At 42.7% G+C, this 25,871-nt stretch overlaps 1 protein-coding gene across 1 annotated transcript in view; it reads left to right on the forward strand.

Moving 5' to 3' along the window:
• Nucleotides 1-18,047, forward strand: part of RWDD3 (RWD domain containing 3) — a 148,507-nt gene extending 130,460 nt beyond the window's left edge. The window contains exons 7-8 of the transcript XR_006584566.1: nt 3,988-4,099; nt 17,811-18,047. The gene's annotated coding sequence lies outside the window, so the exon portion shown is untranslated. The remainder of the gene's footprint in view (nt 1-3,987; nt 4,100-17,810) is intronic.
• Nucleotides 18,048-25,871: the final 7,824 nt, after the last annotated feature.

Raw genomic sequence — 25,871 nt, forward strand, 5'->3', positions numbered from 1 at the left:
ATGGGGTTCGTGGGGTCCAGAGCTGACAGCCAAGAAATAATTCTTTTTTTTTTAGCCTTCCTCACTTTATTTTTTTAAATATAATTTATTGTCAAATTGGCTTACATACAACACCCAGTGCTCATCACAACAAGTGCCCTCCTCAATGCCCATCACCCACTAAGAAAGAATTCTTGAATGTATCTTTGGTGCAAAAAGGTGATTTTATTGAAGCATGGGGACAGGACCCATGGGCAGGAAGAGCTGCCCCAGGACCATGAGGAGAGACTGAATACAAACCATGGAGTTGGGGGAGGTAAAGTCCAAGGGAAGTTTCCAGTGAGATTTTCATATGCTAAAGACTTACAGGACACTAGAGGCCTGGCTAAGCTGGTCAAGCTAAGGTTGTTTTTCCCTCCAGCAAAATCATTAGCATTAAGACAGTAGGGAGTTCCTGGAGAAACATTTTACTCTGCCTGCCTCAAGTTTGTCAATGGGCTGCAGGGTATAAGAAAACTTAGTTCTATCTGTCATTTCCTTCTGCCTTGTTTCCCCACATCTCTATAGAGGGGTGATGGAGACTTAGGTCCTGCAGGACTCTGATCTCTATCAGTTTACCATTTGTTTTCCCCCTTTCCTTTGTTCTTGGGCAGCCAGGAGTGCCTGAGGACTATCACGCGTTTCCTACCTGGGAGGGGGCTGGGGTTTGCGGCCTGTCAGCTTGCCTTCTGCTCCCTCAACAGGACACTTAACTGATTGAGCCACCCAGGCATCCCCTAAATTCATTTTCTGTATCAGGACGTCTTAAGGCTGATTTGGCTTGGGATCACATGGAAGTTTAGCAAAGGCTATTCTGTTTGTTGACTACTTTTTTTTGACACATATTCATGATGTTTTTTAACACATCAGAATGACCAAGTTGTCCCTGATGAGAGGAGTGGCATGGGGTAGCAATAAAGAACAGTAATCAAAAGATAATGACAAGTCATGTATGTAAAAGGACTTCACAGTTTTTAAGGTCCTTTTGCAAAAACTGGGCTTCAAGGTATGATAGGTAATAGCATTCCATGCCACAGATATGGAAAACTGAAGTACATAAGTCTCACTATGCATAAGAATGTGTTGTGCGTGTCTTTAGGAGCACATGAGGAAATCAGGCCCCTGTTATGTACATGGTCCTGGAAGGGAGTCAGTGTACTTTACAACACTTCAAGAGAATTATGGGCTTGAGTCTTGGTGGGTGTGGGGGTGGAAGACAATATTCTTTAAGGATAGTCACTGGACCTGACCCTGGGGGTTGGTGTATTCCCAAAATTTGCTTAGGAGGAAGCTAAAAAAAGGTAACAGAATGGAATACTACCTAATGCAGTTTTAAGCAAATATGAAATGCTTTTAAAGAGCTATTTCTTGGCAAATAAGGATAATGGCTATGCCAATCATTTGCCCATTTACTTTCAACTTTATTCCCTACCTTTATAAACCCTGACCTATATTGGAGGAAACTATAATTTCCTGACTCCTGTGCCTTTTAGCTTGTAAAGAGGTTTTGATGTAGGCGGGCCAGGTCCAAGGACCCAGAGGGGGTCCCGCAGGACCAGCCAAGAGGGTCCTTGACTTCACACAGGATGGAAATCAAACGTGAGCCAGCAGGAGGTGAAAGCAGTTTATTAAAGAGAGAGAGAGAAAGCAGATATAGATGAACCATCCAGGAGACTTGGAAAGGAAAGGAGCATGGGTCTCGTATTTGTTCTGGGTCTGGGGGTTTTTATTGAGGACTGTGGTCTGGTGCTTACGTCCTTTTGGACGAGTCCATCATAAGTCACTTACTCCCTGAAACCAGGGATCTTGGCATTAAGATGTTTAGCACCAGTGGTATAGAATATGCCTATGGTACCTTCACCAGGTCATTCTCACCTGGTCCTTACTCAGATGTTATCTATTCTAGAGAAACCATTAAGTCTTTGTCCCTTTGTCCGAAGGAAGACATACACAGGGCACCTGGGTGGCTCATGTGGTTAAGCATCCAATCCTTTTATTAAAAATTCATTCATTCATTCATTCATTCATTCATTCATTCATTCATTCATTCATTCTTTACTTTACATCCAAGTTAGTTAGCATATAGTGCAACAATGATTTCAGGAGTAGATTCCAGTGATTCATCCCCTATGTATAACACCCAGTGCTCATCCCAACAAGTATCTTCATTAATGTTCCTTACCCGTTTAGCCCATCCCTCCTCCCACAACCCCTTCAGCAACCCTCTGTTTGTTTCTATATTTAGGAGTCTCTTAGGTTTTTTCCCCCTCCCTGTTTTATATTCTTTTTGCTTCCCTTCCCTTATGTTCATTTGTTTTGTATCTTAAGTTCCTCATAGGAGTGAAGTCATATGATATTTGTCTTTCTGTGACTAATTTCATTTAAGCATCCAATTCTTAATCTCAGCTCACATTATCAGTCTCAGTGTCCCAAGTTCAAGTTCTGCGTCAACCCCTAGCATGGAGCCTACTGAAAGAAACAAAAACAAAAACAGAAGGACATACAGTGTTTGCATTCTGAGGCGTATATAGAGTGGAGTGGGGGCGGGGGTGCAGGTCCTAGTAAGAAGAGAAGCCGGATAAGAAGCAAAGGGAAAAAAAAACCCAAACCCAGCCTTTATTCTCACGAGGTACCTTCGGTTTCCCTGTCTCATAGGTATTACGATTATTTGTCTGATTGTTCTGGGGTGAACTGGGCAGATGCCTGGCCCTGGAGTCTAGACCCAGCCAGACCCGAAGGAGCCAGGGAAGGTTCTTGGTCTTGTTAGGAGAATGAATACAAGGACAGACACGCATCACACTGGACAAATGACACCAGCGGGAAAGTTTATTAAAGCGAATAGCACACAGGGCAGGTGAGCTCCAGAGAGCCCCGCGCCTTGGGGGTTGGGTTCCTTTCCTTTACTGACAGTTGCTAACTACTGGGCGGAAGATTCATTACCTGGGCGGGAAGCAGGGTTTCCGCGCTTTTTCTTCCTAATATGGTCAGGGGTTTCCGGTCATGGTATCCACCATCTTGGTCCGGTCTGGTTTGATCCAGGCTTCTTACGGACTGCTGCCAGGACAGACCTCTGACCTTCCCGAATGCTGGCCATGACTTCCTGGTTGCCCACCTCCAGGTATGCTGTTAGAACCTAACTAACTGCCTAGTCTAATAGATTTACAGATGAGCAATGCGAAACCGGAAGCACTGAGGTATGATGCAGTGAGCCCAAGGTCAAACAAGTATCCAGCCAGGAGCTGTGCTAGGGTTTAAACCCAGGCGCTCCGGTGGAGCGAATATCACACCACCTCTGTACGACAGCCTCAAGGAGCTCCCTATCTGCCTCTAGAGGTGACATGGGCAAACTTGGAACTCGACATTTGCTTCATAGGTTTTAACTTTATTTTTCATTTATGATAAAAAAAAAAAAAAAAAAAAAAGCAATCTGGAACTCCAGGCAGAGATTGCAGAAATAATAGAAAATAGAAGTAGAAAAAAAAAATCACACATAATAATACCTTCATCTAGCAATCATTATTAATATCTGGGCAATTTTTTTCTTCCAATCCTTTTTCCTATGGAACTAAATGCCATTCAAACTGTTTTTGTGTAATTTGGGGGAAAAGTCGACTATGATCGGGGATTATGTCTTGCAAATGCGAGCATGTGAAAAGAGAAACTAATATATAATAAAAATGTTGTGCTCTATTGACTACATTGCCCTGAAAGTTTGCTCGCATGAGGCACTATAGGTATTTGGCCAGGTAGACCTAAGGTTAAAGAGGAAGTGTAAAATCAGCAAAACACGGGCTCTGTGCATACCCTGGAAATGTGCCTACTAAATCTTATTCAGTGTGTGTCAGACTCCTTACATTTCGGTTTTCCCAGAAGATGACTTTGGGATGAAATATTGGAGCTCTTTCAACTGGAACAAAACATTCTCTATTTGTTATACCAATAATGCTTTAACTTCTTGCATTTTACTAGTGTTCTCCACCTGAATTCTCCCTGTCCACCTAAAAAAGCGAAACCCAGCAATAATTCAAACCCCGGAGGTACATTATGAAAAACACGTGCAGCAGAATGACTGCATGCTAAGGTAGGCTCCAGGGATGAAATCCTGAGTTTTATTTCCCGAACTATCTCTGCTACTCTGTTATGTGGTGGGTGGTTCACTCTGCTTTTTACCATGCTTCGATGTTTCCAATCGAAGAGAGGCAAGTGGATGACATATTGGGCAGGGTCTTTTGTAAAGGCATTGTGGGAATGTGGGTGATTTGGGGAGGAACACTGTGTGATGCTTATTGGGTCCTATTTCAGGTTGGACTTAAGTCCTGAGTCCTAAAAATGAACTGTGACTCAGAGGCAGTCATTTGGGATGCTTTTGTGAATGTAAAGGTTTGACTTGAGCTTCTCCCTAAATTACAAATGTTTGTACCCATTCGCCAGTCTTGGAGGCTTCTTTGGCGCTGTCATTGTGCATAGGTAGATTTTCTTTCCGTCCTGCAGTTTTTAGCTTCTTCCAAGATTGCCGTGTGTGCTCTGCCCCCTCCCTAAGGACTGTCCCAGCAATCACTTTGGCATAAGGTATAAGAGAAAACAAGGAGACAAGGGTGGCCGGAGGCACCTGCCTGGATGGGGTATGGAGGCATTCTCACCAGTGACATAGGGAAATGATAGAGCTGGTGGATGTTCTGTTAGGAGGGAGAGAAGGAAAAGAGGAACATGTAGGAGAGCAGGGCCCAAAGGCGTCATAGGAAAGTGCAGGTGAGAGTCTGAGGCAGCTCTTTGACCTGGAGATAAGTAAAAGAGACTGATAAAGACTGCAATGTGCTTTGTTCCAAAAGGCTGCTTAATTGAAATGATGAGGTCAGGGCTGGAAAAAGGAAGGAATCAGCTGCGGTCTCTTTGTGGCAAATAAAGATCCTGCGAGGAAATGCAGTTAAGCCTGGGATCAAGGAATTGGAACGAGGAAAGGTCTTGATTCCAGCTTTTACTGTGTTAGCTCATTGCAATCTCTGGCACTAATAAAGATCTCTGGTGGGGACAGCTATACAAATAAGATGACTTTATCATTTTCTGGGGCAGTGGAGGAGAAAACAAAAACCTGGTACTTCATAAGACCATCATGTAGTCAAACAAGAGTATTACTCAGGATGGTGCATCTGAACATATGAGACGTTTTCTTAAAATCCCAATTTTTCTTATTTTTCTTGTTTTTTTCATAAGTTAATGTTCAGTTTTGTTGATTATTTGTATCTTTTTTTTTATCTGTTTGTAGTTTTTTCATAAATAACTGTTCCTTGGTGACCGTGTCACACACTGATGTATTATGTCCAGCACAATGGACACCTATTGTTTGAGAGATCAGGAATGCCCTTCCCTTGATGCCCTTCATGAGGGAACAGTACACCTTGTATAGTAGACACCGGATGATTTCACCAAAACCCATTGCATCTTCCTCCTCGGCACCCTGTGGAGAAGAGTCACCTGACCAGAACTATGCCATGAGCAAGAAATAAACTTTCATCATGTGAAACCACAGAGACATAGGGGCTTACCGATCACCAGTAATTAGTATTACCCCGGCTCAAACATCTTCTTTTTGTGGAAGTGCTTTTCTTCTCCATGCATGTAGGCAAAGCCACGTTCTTCAAGTCCACAGCTCAGCCCCATCCCCAGATACACTTTATTGATTCAAAGGTGGCATCTGATCTAAACTGAGCCAACTAGTATCCTATCTCAGGATTTAAGAACTCATACCAAGAAAGAGAGTCAGGCCTTCTCCAGTGGTGAAAGATGTAAGATGTGAAAAAAACCATCAGAAGTAACTGGGAGGGAAAATGAACACAGAGAAAGCCAGAGAGAAGGAGAGAGGGTGTGGGAGACATGGACAGAGAGGGAGGTGGAGAGAAAAAGAGAGAGACTTCTTTTTGAATCTGTGAGCCCCCTTGATCTTTGTCCACCTTACACCTCTGTCCTTTCCATAACTTAGATGTGGTATTCTCTGATATTTTTCCAATACATTCTCATTTCTTGCCTAAGCGAGTTTAGGTTGGTTTCTGCAATTTGTGACCAAAACTATAGTGGCCAATACATGTCATAGATGGTTGCTTCTTGAACTGTAATAAAGTGTTAAAGTTTATTATAATAGATGCCCAAAGAATCAATCTCCAATGAGTATTTAAGTACCTAATGTGACACTAAAGGAAATACAGAAGCAAGAAAATAAAAACAGGTTTTGATGTTTAAAAGCGTGTAATCTAGCTTGGGAATTAGATACTGTATAAACCAATGCCAGACTCCATGGCACAGAGAAGTAGGAAAAGACTACAGAGAAATGGTTAGGTATCTGGCATGGAGAATACTGATGAAAATCACTCTCACTAGAAGGGACCGAGGTCCTGCTAGAGTTGATGGAAAATGCTAGAGAAGAAAGGTTTGATTGGAGTATTTCTTTCTTTTCTCCTGAGACATTGACCAGTTGATAATGTTTTAACATGGGGGAAAAAGGACTCATCAAATCTACTTTTAAAAAGGTGGGAAATACATAAAAATATTTTTAGTTCATTTAACCAATAAGCAACAATTTACACGTGTCATGTCTAGGAGTACTCATCAGCTAGCAAAAAAAAAAAACAAAACATTTACACCATTCTCTTGTTTTTTAAGTTTCAGGAATACTGAGCCCCTGTGAGTTCCCTTTGCCTAAACACAATTAGTTTGCCTACTTCCTCCATTTGGAGGTGACTTCCACCCCACTTAGGGGCTGAAGAAATAGATCTAAGCAGCCACCTTCACAGTAGAACACACCAGCCACAGTCGATTGGACTGGGGGTGATTACCTGACCCAAGCTGGACTAATCAGATTACTTTTCTGTATATAGTTTGAACAGTGAGATGTTGAAGCTTTGAGGCCTTTGGAATTAAGGCTAATGTTCCCAGGTAGCCCTTCCCATACAGATACCAAACTTAGGAGAATAGGCATAAAATAGGAGGCAGAGGGAGCTGATTGCCAGAGAGGAGAATGGGTCAGATGTTCGGGTTAAAGTGGAGAGAAGAGGTTGTGTGGCACTAGTTCTTGGCATTACTGCCTGAAATTGGTTTCCTTACTCTTCCTTTAAGTCCTAATAATAGCCTTCCTTTTTATTTGACCTTGAAGCAGAGTTGGTGTCTGCTTTTTATAGGCTAATAATCCCTGATCATGATATCCCCAAACACATGTTTCATTCTCGGGCATGTATTTCTCCCACCTGCAGTGCTCTGCATGTTACAGTGCTTTGAAAACCCAGCTCAGCAGCCAGTCCCCTTCTTGGGGAGGGTTTTAAGCTGTTACTGAGAAGTAGATAGGTGATAGGAGGGAGAACAGAGACTTTCAGGAGCCCATTGACAGAGAAGACGTTGGGGCAAAGGAATAGAGTAGTGAGGACCAGGATCAAAGCAGAGATTTTGCTGTGTTGGAGAATAGAGGGAGGAACAACCTTCGAGTATTTCTGCGAGGCACATATTTGTGATTTTGGCGCCATTTTGTCTGAAGGCAAAGGGCTCACAACATGCTGGATGCCAGGGAGGGGTCACACTGTAATTTATCCCAGCAAAGAGAAAAGCTATAGCTATTCTTAGGTATCCATAATAACCCATTTCTGTAGCACGGGGAGGTTCAGTTCAGGACAGGGGGCCACTCAGATATACCTCAACTGTTTCTGCTAGAATTCAAATAATCACATTTGAAGACACTATACTGCTTCCCATCAGGGGTGAGAAGTGTATGTGCAAAATAGTGTAAGCTCTGAAGGGCTGGGAGGAGCAGTTCCCTGGCATTGCTGAGGAAGGCCATAATGAGGAGTGTCTTCCTGCTGAGAAGCACCAGGATGCGTTTATTGATTGGAGGTGAATGCAGTGAATGTAAAGTTGGGGAGTTTTGCAGTTTAATCTGACATCTGTCATTCCTGGAAGAATGAACAGTTCAAAGTAAAACCTTATCCATATTGATGTGTACGAAGAACTCCAGGTTAGGAAAAATGGGGCCCACGAGATCAGCACTTGGAAAGCTAAGACAGAGCAAACGTCTTCCCAGTAGCTGTTCACAACATGTGGACCAAGCGAATTGCCTTGTTGGAAGAATTAAGACAATGCTGTACCGAAAGCAGCTAATACAATGCCTAGCTCAAAATGGAGATTCAGAAAACGTTCTCTTCTCCTTTCAAAGAGTAGGGGGAGCTTTAGAAGCAGACTCCCTGACTTCTAGAGAGGAAAAATGGATTGGGAAAACACAGATCTGTTGTTCTGGTGTGCAGAGAAGTTGAATTTTTCCATTCTGGGGAGGAATTTTGCCCGGGGGTGGGGGGGGGGTGGGGAGGAAGCAAAGACAGAGAGGGTGCATTTTTTTCTTCTTTAGCTGAGGCTACCCAGACCCAGGCTCCCCTGATCTCCCTGTGCCTCCATGGTTTTCGGCAGTGTTGCTATTTGGCCAGGCAGCCCGAATCACATGCCCAGGCATCCCAGCTCTGTAAGGTGCAGCTGGTCTCGGGCCCTGTCTCAGGTAAGTAATGGGCACTTTGGGCTGCAATTTCTATTCCTGAATAGGCCTCCTATCTCAGAGTCATGCTTCAACAAACACTCAATTAAAAGGAAAAAACCTCTGGGTGATGGAAGGCACCCTATTACTGAGAAGCAGGGGATGTTTACTGAAGAGAGTGACTTCTCCCTAGTTACTAGTAGCCTAGCGAAGATTTATGAGCCAGTCTGTCCCACAGCAATCAAACTTGAAATGTGAAGTTTAAACCGGTGCGTTTTTTTTAATCAACAAAACAAACTAGGTCATGAGAGTTGCTTAGAATTGGGAATTAGGCAAAGCAGTGGAGTGTTAAGGCCACGGCTAAGAAGGAGCTAGGCCTGGGGTGGTTCTGGTAGCAAAATACACTAATTTTAGCATCAGACACCTACAAATGAGAAGTCGATATTATTTTTTCTTAAATGCTCGCTCACAACTCATGACCGTCTGAAAAAAATACATTTTCTCTCTGGAATACAGGAGTCATCAGAATTTATTCACGAGGGCTGACTCAGAGTTTTGACGTCCAAGGGCAATCCTGTCTGATTGATACCGCTCAAATGGCAATATTGTTTGAAGACATGTAGTTAGAGAGATGGCAATTTAAAGGCTGTAAGAAGTTACAGGCAAAACGAGTGTAACATTCCACACTGATTTCTGACACGCGATACTACACGGTACTGAGTTATCAGTAACTTGTACGTTTGGCCTTCCAGAGATGGAGTGTCTGAAAGGAAAGGGAGGAGGAAATGTGGTTTTCAGGTGTATTAAATACACCACAGTTAACTAGTTTTTCCCCTGGAGCACTCTTTGTGGTAAATGAGAGCTCTCGTATCTAATGTTAATAAACCATGGTCATTTCTCCCACGTGGGTTACTTTGAAAAACAGTTGTTTTCCCTCAGACAGGATTTTGTGAATAGGGACTTTAGAGCCATCCTCTCTCCTTAGCCCCAAAGAGGGTTCTCCAAACAGAAAGTGGCATGCGTGTCACCATGCATGTTTCTGAGCAAGACCTTGCTGTTCACCACTCTGTCCCAAAAAGTCCAGTATTGCCTGTGGCCTGCCCTCTGAAAAAGCCTTAGGGGTTAAGAAATTCCAAACAGGGAGGGAGAGGGGAGGGGACACTGAATTAAAACTCGTTTGGTCGCTTTAAAATTCTCAACACAATTATTTTCTCATTGGTCGAAACCAAAGTGACCAGCCTGTGGCTGTGCTAAAGATAAGGGGCCCAGACATCACGTCCCTTAAGCACACAGGTAGTGCCGCGCGAGATTTCTGCAGGGTAAAGCCCGGGAGACTGAGGGAAGGGGTTGCGGAGGAGTTGAAAGCGGCACAACTTTCAGTGAGCTAGAGGTGAAGAGATGTCAGATGAAACTGCCAGTTGAAAACAGTCTTTGCAGGAGGCCTGGATTGGGGGCCGCAGCTGGGAAGTGACTGCAGAAATGGAGCAGCCGTCAGCCTCGTCCTTGTCTCTCCCCCTGACCTTGGGTCACCCAGCAGCACCACACTGGGTGCTGGGTTCCAGAAATAAAATGGGGAACAACACACCCCAGTTCCTCTCCTTAGGGGGCTTATAGTCCAAGGGAGAAGAGAGAGAAGCTCAAGGAAATAGCACCCCAAATGATTCCAAAGTGGAATTAAGTGCTATGGAGGAAACAATCAAAATTCTGAGTTAGGGGATCCCATGAGGGTACAGAGCTTTCATAGAGTGGGTAGGCTGTGCTTTTGGAGAGACTGACCTCCAAACAGTTGTGCTGTGAGGAGGAGGGAGGATTGCAAAGTTTGCAGGGGGAGAGGTTGGTTAAGTGTTGAAAGAAGGGTGTGGTTGGAGAACAGTATGCCTCTGGAACAATAAAACAAAATGGAACCAAAAGGAAAGGAAAAATCAGCCGTGGCCACAAGTTCCATTTTGGTCACGCGCCTTCTGTTATCATAGTACCCTTCATGCTCCCTAGGCTTCCATTAGAAAGCCCTTTTAAGGAACCTGGATTCTTTAAATTACAAGTGACAGAAACCCAACCCAAACTAACAGGGGCAGTGAAGGGAAGTTACTAAATTGTTAGCCAGTCAGGGTGCAGCTGACTGCATGGATAGCTGGAACCGGGGGTAAGGGTCATTGAGGCTTTTTCTTCTTCTCTCACTTGACTCTCCTTCATTTCTCTCTAGCAGACAGGCTTATCCCACAGATGTCTGGGAAATAGTGTTTCCAGTTGCAGCCTGGTGCACATCTTCCCAAATTTGCCACCAGAGTGGGAGGGGGCCATCTTCCCTTAGTTCCAGTCTGACTCACCCTTGCCGAAAGTTCTGCTTTCCTTGGCTTAGGTCACATTCCTCCAAGGAGACAGGGTGCCCTGAGAGGCAGAGTGGGAGAAAGGGCATCTCCCCTACCAATGTGAGGTGTGTGTGTGTGTGTGTGTGTGTGTGTGTGTGTGTGTGTGTGATGCTCACATGTGTGTATGAGTAGTGTGAGAAAGTATAATCTGGATGTGCAAGTGTATTTTGAGAATATGTGGGTGTGTGTATGAGTATGTGGGAGAGTTTGCTCTCCAGGAGCAATTCATATGCTTGGATGTATGTGAGGGTATGTGAATGAGTCTACGTGTGAATGGGAATGTGTGTATGTGCGATTGTGTAGGTGTATGGGAGTACATGTATATATGTATTTGTGAGTATATATGTATGTGTGAGTGTTCTGGGATGAATTTTGCCCCCCCCCCCCACCCCCTCAAACCCCCTCAAATTCATATGTTGAAGTCCTAACTCCCAGTACCTGAGAATGTGACCATATTTGGAGACAGGGTCTTTACAGAGATCATCAAATTAAAATGAGGTCATTAGGGTGGGCCCTAATCCAATATGACCAGTATCCTTATAAAATGAAACCTTTTGACACAGTGACACTCAAAGAAGGAAGATAACGTGAAGAGATCCAAGGGGAAGATGGCCATCTCCAGGCCAGGAGCAGATTCTTCCTCATAGACCTCAGAAAGAACCAACTCTTCCCATGTCTTGATTTCCAACTTCTAGCTTCCAGAACTTTGAGACAATATGCTTCTGTTGGTTAAGCCACCCAGCCTGTGGTACTTTGTTATGGCAGCCCTAGCACACGGATATAATGAGTATGTGTATGACTATGGGCACCTGAGTGTCAGTGTGTGTGTGTCTGAGCGCCTGTGTAGAGACTGAGAGTTGTCTCCAGTCACAAATTACAAGGTGTGCATAATGCCTCCTCCTATTCTTTGCTTATGTAATGCTACCCATGTTTGACAGCCCATTACAAATCCCCCTCCTCCTTGACATCTCTTACAGGTTCTCTCAGTTCTCCAGGAGCAGTTCATGCTGCCCACCTACTAATCATGTGATTCACAATAACCTTGAGGGAAAGAACCTCCCTCATTAATCGTTGCATCCCCAATATCTGTCATATGACCCTGCACACAGTAGGTACTCAAATAATACTGATTTTGTGACTTACCCTTTTATTTGAAACTTTTACTGTGAAATAAAATGAATACAGAAAAATGTACAAAAGAAGGCTTTACAGCCCAGTGTGTGATCACAAAGTGAGCACTGTGTCCCTACGGCACAGGGCAAAAACTATGGTACTGGCAGCATTTTGAAGGCCCCTGCCCCACTTCCATTGCCCTCAAGGGTAACCATTGCTCTGATTTTTATGATCATTGCTCCATTGGTTTTCTTTCTAGTTTAACCATCTGAGCTTGCATCCCTAAATACCAGAGTTTAGTTTGCTTGGCTTGTAGTGAAAAGGGGTTGAACCTGACTAGGAATCAAGAAGACGCAAATTAAAAACATGATATAACACTACCCCCACAGCAGAATGATGAAAATTAACATGACTGGTAGTGGAGACAGGTTGGTTTAAGACAGGAAATTGAAACATAGCCAAGTAAATTAAACAAAAGTGTATAAACACTTTTGAAAAGTTTGGCTTTGGAGCACCTGCGTGGCTCAGCTGGTTAAGCATCTGACTTCAGCTCAGGTCATGGCCTCACTGCTTGTGAATTGGAGCCCTGTGTAGAGCTCTGTGCTGACAGCTCAGAGCCCAGAGCCTGCTTCAGATTCTGTGTCTCTCTCTCCCTCTGCCCCTCCCCCACTCACACTCTGTCTCTCTCTCCTTCAAAAATAAATAAACATTAAAATTTGTTTTTAATAAAAAAAAGAAACATTTGACTTTATCTTGAGTTGACCTTCTGCAAGCCCTTAGGACCCAACAGAACTGCATTCCCAACAGAATTGCATGTGCATGTGCACTGATGACCTGCACATGAATATTTGTAGCAGCATAATTGGTAATAATGATGCGATGGGAAAAACGCATTTTGCTTTTTGTTTGCTACATCTTGATTACGAGTGAAGCTAAGCACCTCGTGGTTATTGGTCATCAGTGGCATGGATTCTTTGACTGTTCTGAAGTACACCTGCAGAGATTCCTGCTAGACATCTAAGTGGTGATGTCACGTAGACAGTTGGATATATGTGGAGTTTATGGGAGAAGCCAGAGGAGGCAGATGTGAATTTGGGGCCGTAGCACATAGGTAGAACTGAAAGCAATGGAAGAGATCAAATCATTTGAGGGATATGAGTGTTGATAGAGAAGAGATCTGAGGATTGAGCCTCAGGTAGGAATGAGGAATCCAGTAAATAAAAGTGGGAAGTAACAGACATCAAGGTAAGAAATAAACTAGAAACACAGCATGTTCCAAGTTTAAGGGAAAAAAGTGTTCCAAAAAAGAGGGAGTGATAAATTATCAAATGATACTGGAAAGCCAAATTAGGTGAAGTCTAAGAAAAGATTTTCAAGTTTGACAACACACAGCTCATTAGAGACCTTAAAAGGAGTGGCTTTAGTGACACGGAGGGGATATTAAACCGAATGGAAGGGGTTCAAGAAAGAATAGGAAGTGAGACATTGGGTATAGGGAGCATACACACTCTTTTAAATAGTTTTGCTGTGAATGGGAGCCAAGAAATGGAGAGTGGCATTAACAGAGCCTGGAGGAAGATGCGGGGCCAAGGGAGGGCTTGGTTTTATCAAAACGAAAATATTACAATATGTTTGCTGATGTGTGTGACCTGGTAGGCAGCCAAACATGCTTACTCAGGAGAGACTGGAGATAATTGCCGTGCCAAAGTTCTTGAGCCAGCGAGAGGGGATGGATTCACTACATAAGGGGAGGGGGAGGCCCCCGAAAGGACATATGGTTCCATCACTGTTATAGGAAGGACAGGTGAAATGTGGGCACAGCAGGAGATAGGATGTAAAATTGCCTGCAGGATGAGAATGTTCTCTTCTGAGTGTCTTGTTTTTCTTAGTAACATAAGAAATGAAGTTATCACCTGAGAGAAGAATGTATAGGATGGGTTGGAGTTCTAAGTGAAGAAAGGAGTGGGAGATATACTTGTCTCCGAGGGTAGGAGAATGAATTGACTAGGACAGTACACTGCCATTCCTGGTGACCCTTGAGGGCAGAGTCGACATTTGTGGTCATGGACTTAAATGGAATTATTTAGAAGGGTTGTAGATTTGTCTCTGACACTTTGTGTTAGTTTGGGTGTAGGCATGGGGTAGGCAGAAAGCCGAGTTTAGCCAGGATTGCAGTATTGACAGCTGAGTACCTGGGAGGAGAGATGAGCATGAGAACCAGGAATGGATATGAGGCAGTGATTTTAGACATGGACCATGGAATTTAAGCTGTTGCATGGGGGAAGTGAGAGCCTGATGGACAGAAGAGTGGTGAAGCCAATGATTTGGATATCCTGAGGGAGCCAAAGCATTTTTAGACTTGAGGTAAAAAGAGAAATGAGTTAAAAAGATCATGGGTTATGATAATTAGAGAAAGGGATACTTGAAACTGAAAATTTGAAGTGAAATTATTGGTGATGAAAAGAGAGAGGGTGTGATCCTGAAAGCAAGTGGCTGAGATGGGATACAGGATGATTCCAATGGCAGGTGAAAAAAATCAAGGATTCTTGTGGCTGTTGAACCCACCAAAAAATATTACAGGAATAGAAGTGGAGAGAAAGAGAGTGAGCAAGGGGAAAATTCTTTCGGTTGGCAGAGAGGAAAGTAGATCATTGCATTGAAAAGTGTAGGTGGTAAAGATGAGGTTTGCAGGGCAGAATCAGGAGTATTCATCTGGATGTGGCAATGAGAAATGAGATCTACCCCTTCGATTGAGACAGATGGGATCAGAGAACAGATAACCACCACTTGAGGGAGCTGCAGAGAAAGCAGTACCTGTAGGATCTAGTTGAGCTATCAGCTGGAGTGAGAAAGTAACTTATGTATTCAGAGAAGTTGAATATATGGGTGTTTTTAGTCCTGACAGACCATGAGTTCTAGAAGACCCACGGGAAGGGTCTGGAGGATGGTGAGGGGAAAGGAGAGTGGGTTATATGGAGGGATAGAGACTACTATTTGGTGCCCAGAAGGTGACAGAGATAAAAACAAAACAAAACAAAACAAAAAAAACAACATTGAAATTCATTCCCAAATCTTCTAAGGAAAGGGTGGATAATTTTAAGCAGAGTGTTCTTTTTTTAAAAATTTTGTTTAAATGTTTATTTATTTTGGGGAGACAGAGAGACAGAGTGCAAGCAGGGGAGGGGCAGAAAGAGAGGGAGACACAGAATCCAAAGCAGCCTTCAGGCTCTGAGCTGTCAGCACAGAGCCCGACATGGGGCTCAAACTACAAAGAGCCGGATCATGACCTGGGCTGAAGTCAGATGCTTAACCGACTGAGCCACCCAGGTGCCCCTAAGCAGAGTGTTCTTGAACTGGCCTGCCAGTGAGCAGTGATCTGGAGAAGTGGTGCATGAATGTGCCACCAGTACTCACTTCAATCCTGCTGTAAGTGGGTCCAGGCCAGGGGAGGGGAATTTTAACTCTTCAGTCTTGCTAGTAAGATGTCAAGGCTAGTGGAGGGGCCAGTCTTCCCAGTACGAAGTAATCTCATTGACACAATTAGGGAGAAATAAGATCATTTAGGTGAAGAAAGCTCTGGGTTAGCATATTTACTGACTTTCGTTTGCTGATCTCAGAAGAAAATACTAGGACATGGTCTTCTGTTGAAAAAAAAATTGTTTAACTCATAAGCAGATAAAAATGCTTTGATACTCAAAGAATATTCTTGTCTTAGATGTTTTTAGCAGCTTATATTTAACCAGCTATAATTCTTTTTAAGCACCATTTTGTTCAATCTTTTGAAACTGAAGATTAGTCTTTCAATGAGAAATCTGCATTTCATTGTAAAGATGGAACACAATGCCTTTGGCTCACTTAGTCTGTGGAGAAGCAAGCTTATTTTGGTAATATATCTTTAGCATATTGTAAAACAGTGATTGTAGGAAATTTATTTCAGGCAAGACAGACTGAGACATGCACATGTATAGCTCAAGGGCCGTGAGAGCTATAACCTTCACTTTCCATACTTCAAGTAATAAAATCTCAGAAGTGACGTCAGTTATCTTTCATTCAAGTTGGGTGTCTTTGATGAAAGAACCAGTGGGGGGGGGGAGAGGAAGCAATTTCAGAATGAGAGATTATTGTAGTTAGAATCAGCAGCAGATCTCTGTGGTATGGAGATGATTCTTTACTTCCTACTTCCTTTGAGGAAATACAGAATCTTGAGAATTTTTCCCATTAGCTCAGACCAGTGGTCATTTCTGCCCCAGATTCTAAATATTGTACCTTAGTAGAAATTGTATGGGATCTTTCATGTCCTTTCCACGGCCTTAGCCTCATTCCTAATCAATTTTCTGGCAAAGAAGCATCCATAATTTTATCTGCCATCAGCCATGTAGCCGTGACCATTTGACCACCATTATGGATTTTGAATCTATTTTCTTTGTGGATTCTTGCTACCAGTGTCCTAACTCAGGCCCTCAGTGTCTTTCAGTTGTCTAATTACTGTAACTGGGAACAAGGTGGGTATGATGACTTCAGTCTGGATCAGTTGTAAGTGAAGGCTTTTGTGAGGTGGGGATTTGAATTAGTATTCAGGAATAGTTAGAATTTTGAAGGATACTCTAGGTGGGGCAGATGTTTTGAGTGAAGGAATCATGATGAAGAAAATAGGGCCCATTTGGAAGGTGCTGAGCTGAGCAGCTGACCAGAATTTCCTGTTAATGAAGATGAAGTAGAAAGCTGGGTTAGGGCATGATTTAGTTGAACCCTGGTTGCTCAGTGGAAGAGACGGGCTGGATTTAGAGAGTTGAGTAGCACTCCCCTCCTTTGTTTTTGGTAAGAAAGAGCTAATTTTTAGTTTTTGGATGTTTTAGATCACTGTGAGGAAGGAAGTGGGGCAAGGTTTATAGAGGATGGTAGTTACAGCAAAACCCTCTCCTGGAAGAGAGTCCTGCAAATAGTAATGGTGGGGAGAGGGCACAACAGTTAACAAAAGCTGCCACAGAGACCTACCAGCTAATGTGGCTCTTACTGCCAGTGGGAAGACACTTAGAAGTCAATAGAACACTGCCTCTGTTCGCCATCAGCAGGTCTTTGGAATATTTTTTGAGTTATAATGAACTTTTTTGTTGTAACTGCTGTAGAAGGATCTGGCCTGAGGACTCAATTTTGCTGCAATAAAATGTCATAATTTTTAAAACCCTAAGTCTGATAGAAGGCTAAGCGGAAATGCAGACTCTAACAGAAGTTGTAATTTTGCCCAGAAATAGGACAGCAAAGCAATCTCTACAAAAAAGCCTTTTTTGCTAATGAAGGAGATTGTTCCCTGGGGTGAAGATGGCCAGTGGCACATTCAAAATGCTAAAATAGGGCATCTGGGTGGCTCAGTTGGTTTAGTGTCTGACTCTTGACTTCGGCTCAGGTCATGATCCCAAGATCATGGGATCAAGCCCCACATTAGGCTCTGTGTTGAGCTTAGAGCCTGCTTAAGATTCTCTCTCCCTTTCTTTTTCTTGCTCTGCCTCTCTCCCCTGCTCACATGCTCTTGCTCTCTCTTTCTCTCTCTCTCTCTCAAGAAAATGCTAAAACATAAAAATGCACCATCCGCTTTGCTATTTCCTGTATTGTGCCTAGTACCAAGCCTGACAGAACATAAGTGCTTGAGGAATGACTTTTGAATGAATGAATGTGAAATGTTATGGGCTCGGGAAGTGGTACTTGCAATATTCACTTGGCTTAAAATTATTTTTCAGTAGTCATGTACAAAGACTATGCAGTAAAAACAAAGCAAAAAAAAAAAATACCCACCATGTCCTCCAAATTTTAAGGTTCGCCGGACCAAGATGAGGAATGATTTGACTGAAGAATCCATAAAGCAAATAGATTCTGGACACTTGATTCTGGCAGACTTATCATAAATTTGTTGAAGCCATCATAACAAGAGACAAAGGCAAGATATTAACTGATAACTGAACATTTTGAGTGCATTGGAGAGTGTGGATTCTGGTTACCAGATAGCTCGATTTGATTTCAAAAATGCAAAAATTACAGCAGAGTGATTTGTACCTCACTGTTGGCCTTTTCTGGAACCTGTATTACCTTTCCGAGTTTCAAAGCCTTTTCGCTGCTGACAATGTTAGTAGGATATGTAAGGTCCCGCCCTAGATCAATTGTTTGGCGGTGGATCAGGCCTGAATGAGGGTAGAATTATATATATTAGCAGCTACAGGAATTTGGGGTTTAAGGGTCTCACCCTAACGTCACAATCCACACATGAAGAAATGGGGTTTGGGATAAGGAATGAGATGCAGATGGCTCTTGGGCCGTAAATACTGCGTTTCTTGCAGGGTCTGCAGTATTTATGACAACATCCAGCAAAGCCAAAGGGCTGAACATAAAGGTCTGGTTTTGACAGGGGAGTGAACAGAGATGCCTCTTTAGCAGGCTCAACTTGAACCCGCTAAAGTCTTATTGAAAGAGAAAAGGCAATAGGGCTAAGGTGGGAGAATTTTCTCCCTTCATGCTTGGGAGAAAAAAACTACTCGTGCCCTCCAGCACACTGGAGAATGGAATTGTTTTTTTTTTTTTTTTAAACTGAATTTGTAGTTGTTATAAAAAGAAGTTGAAAATATATTGTCATAGAAGGTACACTGGGATTCTTCTTCTGGGAGAGAATGCGCCTACTTAGGTGAGGGGTGTACCTGGGATTACAGGTTGAAGGTGCAAAATGAGAAGAAACCTTTATCTGGTGGTTTCTTTATGTCTCCTCCAGTGAATTCTGGCTTTCGATCAGAAAGAGAGGATGGATTTTCTTGCCTTACAGCTTCCGGGGAGACATGCTGTGGGAGTCTCTCTGCTTCGAAATAATTCGTGGATGTTTTGTGAAACCTTTTGACCTGGCTGGGAGCCTGGGGCTTTTGAGCATTCAAGAATAATAGGCAGCATTGAAAAGGAGTGGATAGAATGTTTTATTAACTGTAGCTATTTTTATTAACTGGAGTCAGGGGAATATCAGAAAGGATCAAAATTTAGGAATTCTTTGAAAAGCCTTTATTTTACATTGGTTTTATTTTACATTGCTTCGATGCTTTACTCCATGGTATAACAGACGCTGCATTTTCTGCCCTAACAAATGAGAGGGCCAGGATGAAGCTTTGAAATTTTTATTTGTTGTTGAAAGTGGGCGGGGGGGGGGGGACGGTGTGGAGTGGAAGCAAGATAGAGGGAGAGAGAGGCAAAGAGGTAACAGTGACTTTTTTGAGAGCTGTTTCTTTCCTCCAAAAGGTCTACTGTTCACAATGTTTTAGCACCATTTATTCCTCTCTCTCCTAGTCATATTCTCCTAGTAAGTTTTATCTGTGCTTCAATTCAATAAATATATCTTGAGTGTCAGCTCTGCATAAGGTGTGTGCTAAATGTGTAAGGATTTAGACACAAGTAATATAGGGGCACCTGGGGTGACTCAGTCGGTTAAGCGTCTGACTTTGGCCCAGGTCATGATCTCATGGTTCGTGGGTTTGAGCCCCATATCGGGCTCTGTGCTGACAGTTCAGAGCCTGGAGCCTGTTTCAGATTCTGTGTCTCCCTCTCTCTCTGCCTTTCCCTTGCTCATGCTTTCTCTCTCTCTCTCTCTCTCTCTCTCTCTCTCTCTCTCTCTCTCATATAAATAAACATTAAAAATTTTAAACATAAGTAATATAGAGTCTGGGCTCATGGTCTCTTGGTTGGGTGTGGTTACCTGACAATTGTAGGTTTATTACCCTCCTTACCCTCTGTCTCCTGATCCCAAGACTTCCAGGCTTGATCTTTGTTCTTACTACAGGAAACTGTTAGGAATTTTTGGTTGTAAGCAATAGAAACAAATGCTGGCTAATTTATGCAAAAGAGATATTTATCAAAAGCTTTGGAAGTTGCTCATGAGATCAAAGAACTGGGTTTGGAATACACAGGAAATATGCATCTCCAGAAGTTCTACCCAACTGTCTTGTCAGGGTGGAGGGCTGCCCTAGCAATAAAAGAGTTCTATTTTACTGTTATTCTCATGATTCAAATTCTAGGAAGGGAGCACTTGATTGGTCAGTTAGGGTCATATGGCTGCCCCTTTGGCTGGGGATGATGGGGTCTCTTGGTTATTAGACATACAGGGAGAGAAGTAGCTTGTCAAAAATTGGGATCTATTACTAAATTAAAATGGAATAGATGCTAAGCAGTCAGAAAACTAACAAAAACACGTTACATTAGAATAAGGTGGAGCAGAGATTCTCTCCACTGTACTCCCACCTGTGTTAGGTTCTGATCTGGGTCACAGAATGTATAGGACCTTGGAAAAGGATGATGGTGAGTTGAGGAGTTGGGGGGAAAGCTGAACCTGTCTCTTCTACTCCCTCACCCCTATCCCCATGAGAGACCATATCCATCCAGAAGAAGAGGGATTATCTCAGCAACTGGAAGAGGGGACTCCTTGGTGGAGAGTTAGATCGTCTCTGACACTGGAATGCATACTCTCAGTTTGAGGCACCCTTTGTGAAGTGGCTGTATAGTAGAGAGCCAACAAGCCAGGTGTTTGGGGACTGATCCCAGATCAAAGGGATTTCCACTATTCGAAAGTCAGACAGGTACACTTCAGAACAGTCCATAGTGCTGACCAAAGGACAGCACACCCTACATCTGTCCTTCTGGAGCATGTCTGGCTTCCATACTCAGGATCCAGACAGATCATTCTGTGGCGATAGCTACCCATATGACCCAGTTTTTTTTCCCCAAAGGTTCAAAGAGTTTTACTGTATAAACTGTTGTTTCCTGCTTCCTATTGAAGAGTTGATGGGTCTTTCCAGAAGTTACTTGGAATGAACAATAAAGCTCTTTATGAGAGTCTTCTGGGAGAGTAAGGTTGTGCTGATGAAAGCAGCCCAGTAGTGATGTCCCCCTAGTGTAGACACTGAGCTGTGAATGCACAGCTGGATGGTCCATCGTACCTAGGGCCAGCCCTGTACACCTTCATGTGGTTTGAGTGTCACCTGGGGCTGGTCCTTTCAGCATCTGCAGGCCGATAGCATGTGGGATCTCCCATTTTTCTGGGCCTCCTGGTTAAAGAATCCACGGTGTGTCGTTGCACTGTGCATTGGCACTGCATTTCCCTCAGCATACAGGGGGAACAAAGTCACACATCTTCAGTCAATAGGCCTTCATGCTGATTTACAAATTCCATGAATAGAGAGTAGCAGGCCTGTGTCCTGCTCCCTGTGTACCTGTGCCTGTCTCCCTAGGTGAAGTCACTTCCTTTGGGGAAGGTCCTCTTCTCTCCAACTGGTCCCTGAGGTGACTGTGACCTGTGCTCCCAAGCCTGTCTCACTGGGGTGGACATCCCCCACCTTCCCCCACCACTGTTGATAAGCCTGACTACCTTGTGGAAATCAAGACAGAGACAGAAAGAAAATTTTGGATGTTTACACTGTCTTAGCATTAAAAAATTTACTGATGGAGTGATTCTAGGCTTGAAAAGCCAAGTTTTCTAGGAACAAAGCTAGTGCCTGCTTGATCTTTCTGTAACTGGATCTAGACTCCTTAGGGACTGAATTTCCTGTTTGTAATCTCCAGATTTTTTGGGGGTCTATGAAGACTCTCCAGTAGATATAATCCACTTGATTTGTTCAGTTGATTGAATTTTATTATATATATATTGAGTGTGCATGTATAATGGATATGCCCTGAGCTGAGCACCACAGGGATACAGAGTTAAGGGTCATGGGAAACAGGGAGTAAGGATGGGCAGTCAGGCTTGTAGCCCAGCTTCCATGCCCTCTTTAAGGGAAAATGGTGGCATAAAATGAGTAAGGTACATATATATATGATATGTAGATCTTAAGTGATAAGCCATGCTGTGCTGGGATGAACTGTGAATATGACATTGTACATTGGGGTTTGCCAACGGTGCTTATATCAGGTAAGGTTTGGCTACAGATAGGATGAATGGGCTGTTTTTGAAGCAGTATAGGAGAAACTATGGTGTTTTAAAAATATTTTTTTGACTATGGCTCACAGTAAGAAATACATTTTACACTGGGATACATATACCTCTCCACACCCACATACTCTAAGAACAAAAGTTTTAGAAGAATAATACTTATTCTTCCTACATGTGATACACTCTGGTATTTTTCTATTCTATTCAATCATACTCTATTCTATACTGGCCCAATCAATTTCCTAAAAAAAAAAGACTGATTATGAACCATTAGACTGAATTCAGGGCCAACTAAAGGATCACATATAGTGTGATAAATATTGCAGAACAGCTGAGTAAAAGTTTTGGAATCTGTTCACCCAGGTTCAAAGCTTGATTCATGAATTTCCTAATTGCCCTGAGTAACTTGATGTATTGTCAATTCAGGCTGCGATAGACCAGGTTAACAATAGAAACAATAGAAATTTAAACAATAGAAATTTATTTTCTCAAAAGAAAAAAGGAAGAAAGAAAGAAAGAAAGAAAGAAAGAAAGAAAGAAAGAAAGAAAGAAAAAGGAAAAAAAGAAAAAGAAAAACCAAAAAGAGGTGGGAGGCACCTGCGTGGCTCAGTCCATTAAGTGTCTGACTTTGGCTCAGATCATGATCTCGCAGTTCATGAGTTCGAGCCCTGCGTTGGGCTCTGTGCTGTCAGTGAATAGCCCGCTTTGGATCCTCTATCCCCCCTTCTCTGTGCCCTTCCCCTTTTTGTTCTCTCTCTTTCTCTCTCTCTCTCTCTCTCTCTCTCTCTCTCTCTCTCTCTCTCTCTTTCTCAAAAGTGAATAAGCATTAAAAAAGTTATTTTCTCAACTTTCTGGGGGAAATCTGAGATCAGGGCACTAGTATGGTTGAGTTCTGGTGGGGACTCTCTTCCTGGCTTACAAATGGCTGCTTTATTCCTGTGTTCTTACATGGCCTTTTCTTGTGCATGTACATGGAGAGAGAGATCTTTCTCTCTCCACCCCTCTTTTTATAAGGTCACTAATCCTATTGGACTCTTAATGACCTCATTTAACCTTAATAACCTCCTAAGAGCCCTATCTTCAAATTCAGTCATATTAGATGTTAGGGCTTCAATATATGAATTTTAGAGAACTATAATTCAGTCTATAACTCTTAAATAAGTTATTTAACTTTTCTACATCTCAATTTATCAGTAAAATGAGGGTAATAATGCAGTGTGTATACCATTCATTTATTAACAATATTAATTGTGTACCCAACATGTGCCAAATCCTAGAGTGGAGACTCAAAAAAGCAGAGTAAAATCCTTATCCTATAGAACTGTTGTGAATAACAAATCAAATAAAGTGCTTAGCAAAATGCAGTGCTCAACAAACATTAGTTGTTGTCATTGCTAATTGGTACAAGACACACCTGGTTGAACTTGGGTCCAACTCCTGGATGTAGAGGAGGTATCTGCTCTGTCACATTATGAGCGAGATGCTGGATTCTATTGTTAATGTGGTTTCATAAGCCTATCCACATGCTTGAATATGCCCTTCTGTGTATTCTTCCCTCCACCCGGAGAGTCAGGCCCAGCTCTGTGGGGAATGAGGCTGTATCAAGATAAATGGCATGATTTTCCATAACTGAGATGGATAGGAATCATAGGGCCTCATAATCGAGATGGATAGATAGACATAAACACAGCTCTAATGCATCAAATCAGGGCTATAATAAAGTTATGAACAAAGAGCTGTGGGAGTACAGGAAAAAGAGACCAGCTCTGCTTCAGGGTGGGAAAGACTTCTCAGAAAAGTAAGATTGGAGCTTTTCCCTCTTAATTTTCAAGTAAAAATTTAAGGGGATGGCGAGGATGTTTTCAGCAGAGGGAGAAGTGCGGGCAAAGATGAATTCCCATGCCCGGGGAAGGACAAGGACCCAGGGTGGCTGGAGCAAGGTCTGAATTCTGTCTTAGGAGATACAGAAAACAAACCCTCAGGGATTTTAAGCAGGAAAGTGTCCAGCAGCTTGGAGGAAGGTGGGAGGCCTTCCAGCTAAGAGGCTGTTTAATTCAGGTGAGAGATGATGAGGGCTTTCGTTGCAGGCGGCAGGGGAGGCAAGTGGGCACCTGAGCGAGATGTCTAGGAAGTTGCCGTTATGGGTCTCGGTGACTTACTGGATGTGGCAGATGAGAAAGTTGGAGTCAAGATGACTTGAAGGTCTTTCACTTTGGCATTCAGTGGGACCATAATCTGAGCAGGAAATACAGAAGGAAGAGTGAGTTTGGGGAATAGAAGGAGGTCGTGTTGGCCATGTTGAATTTGCGTTATCTGCATGGTTTGTGTAAGCAAGAACTTTAAGAGAAGTAACCAGACTGATTAATGAGAGGGTGTTCAGCTTCAATTAGCTGCTGATAAACTTGTTAATCTAACTCCCCCCCCCCCCAAAAAAAAACCATATCTGCAAGGTTGAGTTTGAAAACTACTTTGAATGTCTAGCTGTGACTGCATTGACAACAAGTGGGGAGGATGGGGCCTGACATGTTGCCTGTTTCTGATAGTGCATTCCCTGTTTCTTTATTTAGAACCTCTTACCAGTATCAATTAAACCCCAGTTAAATTTGACATTCCTTAACCTTGCATTGGATCAAATTCATTGCTACAGCAGAACCCATATGGCACAGAGACAGTTGTAGGCATCAGTTCATTGCTTATGTAGAGATACTGGCCCAGTGCCAACCAGTAATCACTGCTTTTTGTTAATAGACATGTTTGCTTTGCAGTCATTTCTATACACAGGGCTCTGGATTAATTAGATTGAAATCTGTCATCCATCTAAGAAACCACAAGAACTCATTCTCTGTGCTTCCAAGGGAAAGAGAACAGCAGATTTGGGCAAATTAAAAAAAAAATGTGTTTGCTTGTTGCCATAAGAACTTAGCAGACTATCCAAATAACCAGGGCATATGAAATTTTTGATAATTAATAAGGAGCATAGAGTGAGTTGGGGAGTTTAAGAGATGAGCCCTCAAAGGAATCAAGGTGAGATTCTTCTCAAGATATGAATTAGTCGAGTCTTTAAAAAACACATTTTGTTTTTGTATTTGCTTCCCTGAAAGTTGACAGATAGATTTTGTTTGGGTGTGAAGATTTACAAAGAGAGCCCCCCTTAGCCATCAGGTCAGAGGTCTGTTCAAGTTGAAGAAGTAAATAGCCACCAGGTTTCTTTGCACTCAAGTTTGGTAGGAAGAGAGGCGACCTTCCAGGTGATTCTGCAGCAGAGTCCTGCTGTAACACTGCCTTTGGGGTGTATATCACTGAGCTGCCCCAGGCCGAGATCCCTTCAGCTTGGGTACCTTCTGCTCCACCACTAATGAAATCCCCTTAGACATGCCTTATGCTAAATTCTTTTCTGAAGTCAGTATTTCCAGACCTAGTCTCTCTAACAGATATTGTTTATTGTTTCTTATATGGAAGAGACAAAGATTCAAGTAGTATCCTAGAATTTCCACTCTACGCATATGAGTAATATAGCCTTAATTCCCGATACATGTTTGTTGAATGAATGGAAGATGGAGGTAGAAAGTGTCTTTCTATGATGTTTCTATACATCTGCATTAGAAAAAGTCCCAATTGGCTATGTATCTTTAGCCTCTTAATTAAAAAAAAAAAAAATCTATGCCATGCAGGGTTTAAAAAAAAAAAAGAGAGATTGGTTAACCTGTTATTTAAATCATCTAGGTTGTTGCAAATATGAATGTTGCATTTTTAGCAATTTCCTATTTCATTTTTTTCAACTACCACTTTATATTTGTTGACCACTCATTAATTGGGTCACCATCTAGCTCTAGTGGGTGTGCAGAGACTGGCAGGTTGAGGTTGATGGATCTTTTCCTGCTTTCCATAGCAGTTTCCTCAAACAGTTGCATAGTGATCACACAGT

Source organism: Felis catus, chromosome C1 (assembly GCF_018350175.1).
Source record: "Felis catus isolate Fca126 chromosome C1, F.catus_Fca126_mat1.0, whole genome shotgun sequence".
Lineage (NCBI taxonomy): Eukaryota > Metazoa > Chordata > Mammalia > Carnivora > Felidae > Felis > Felis catus.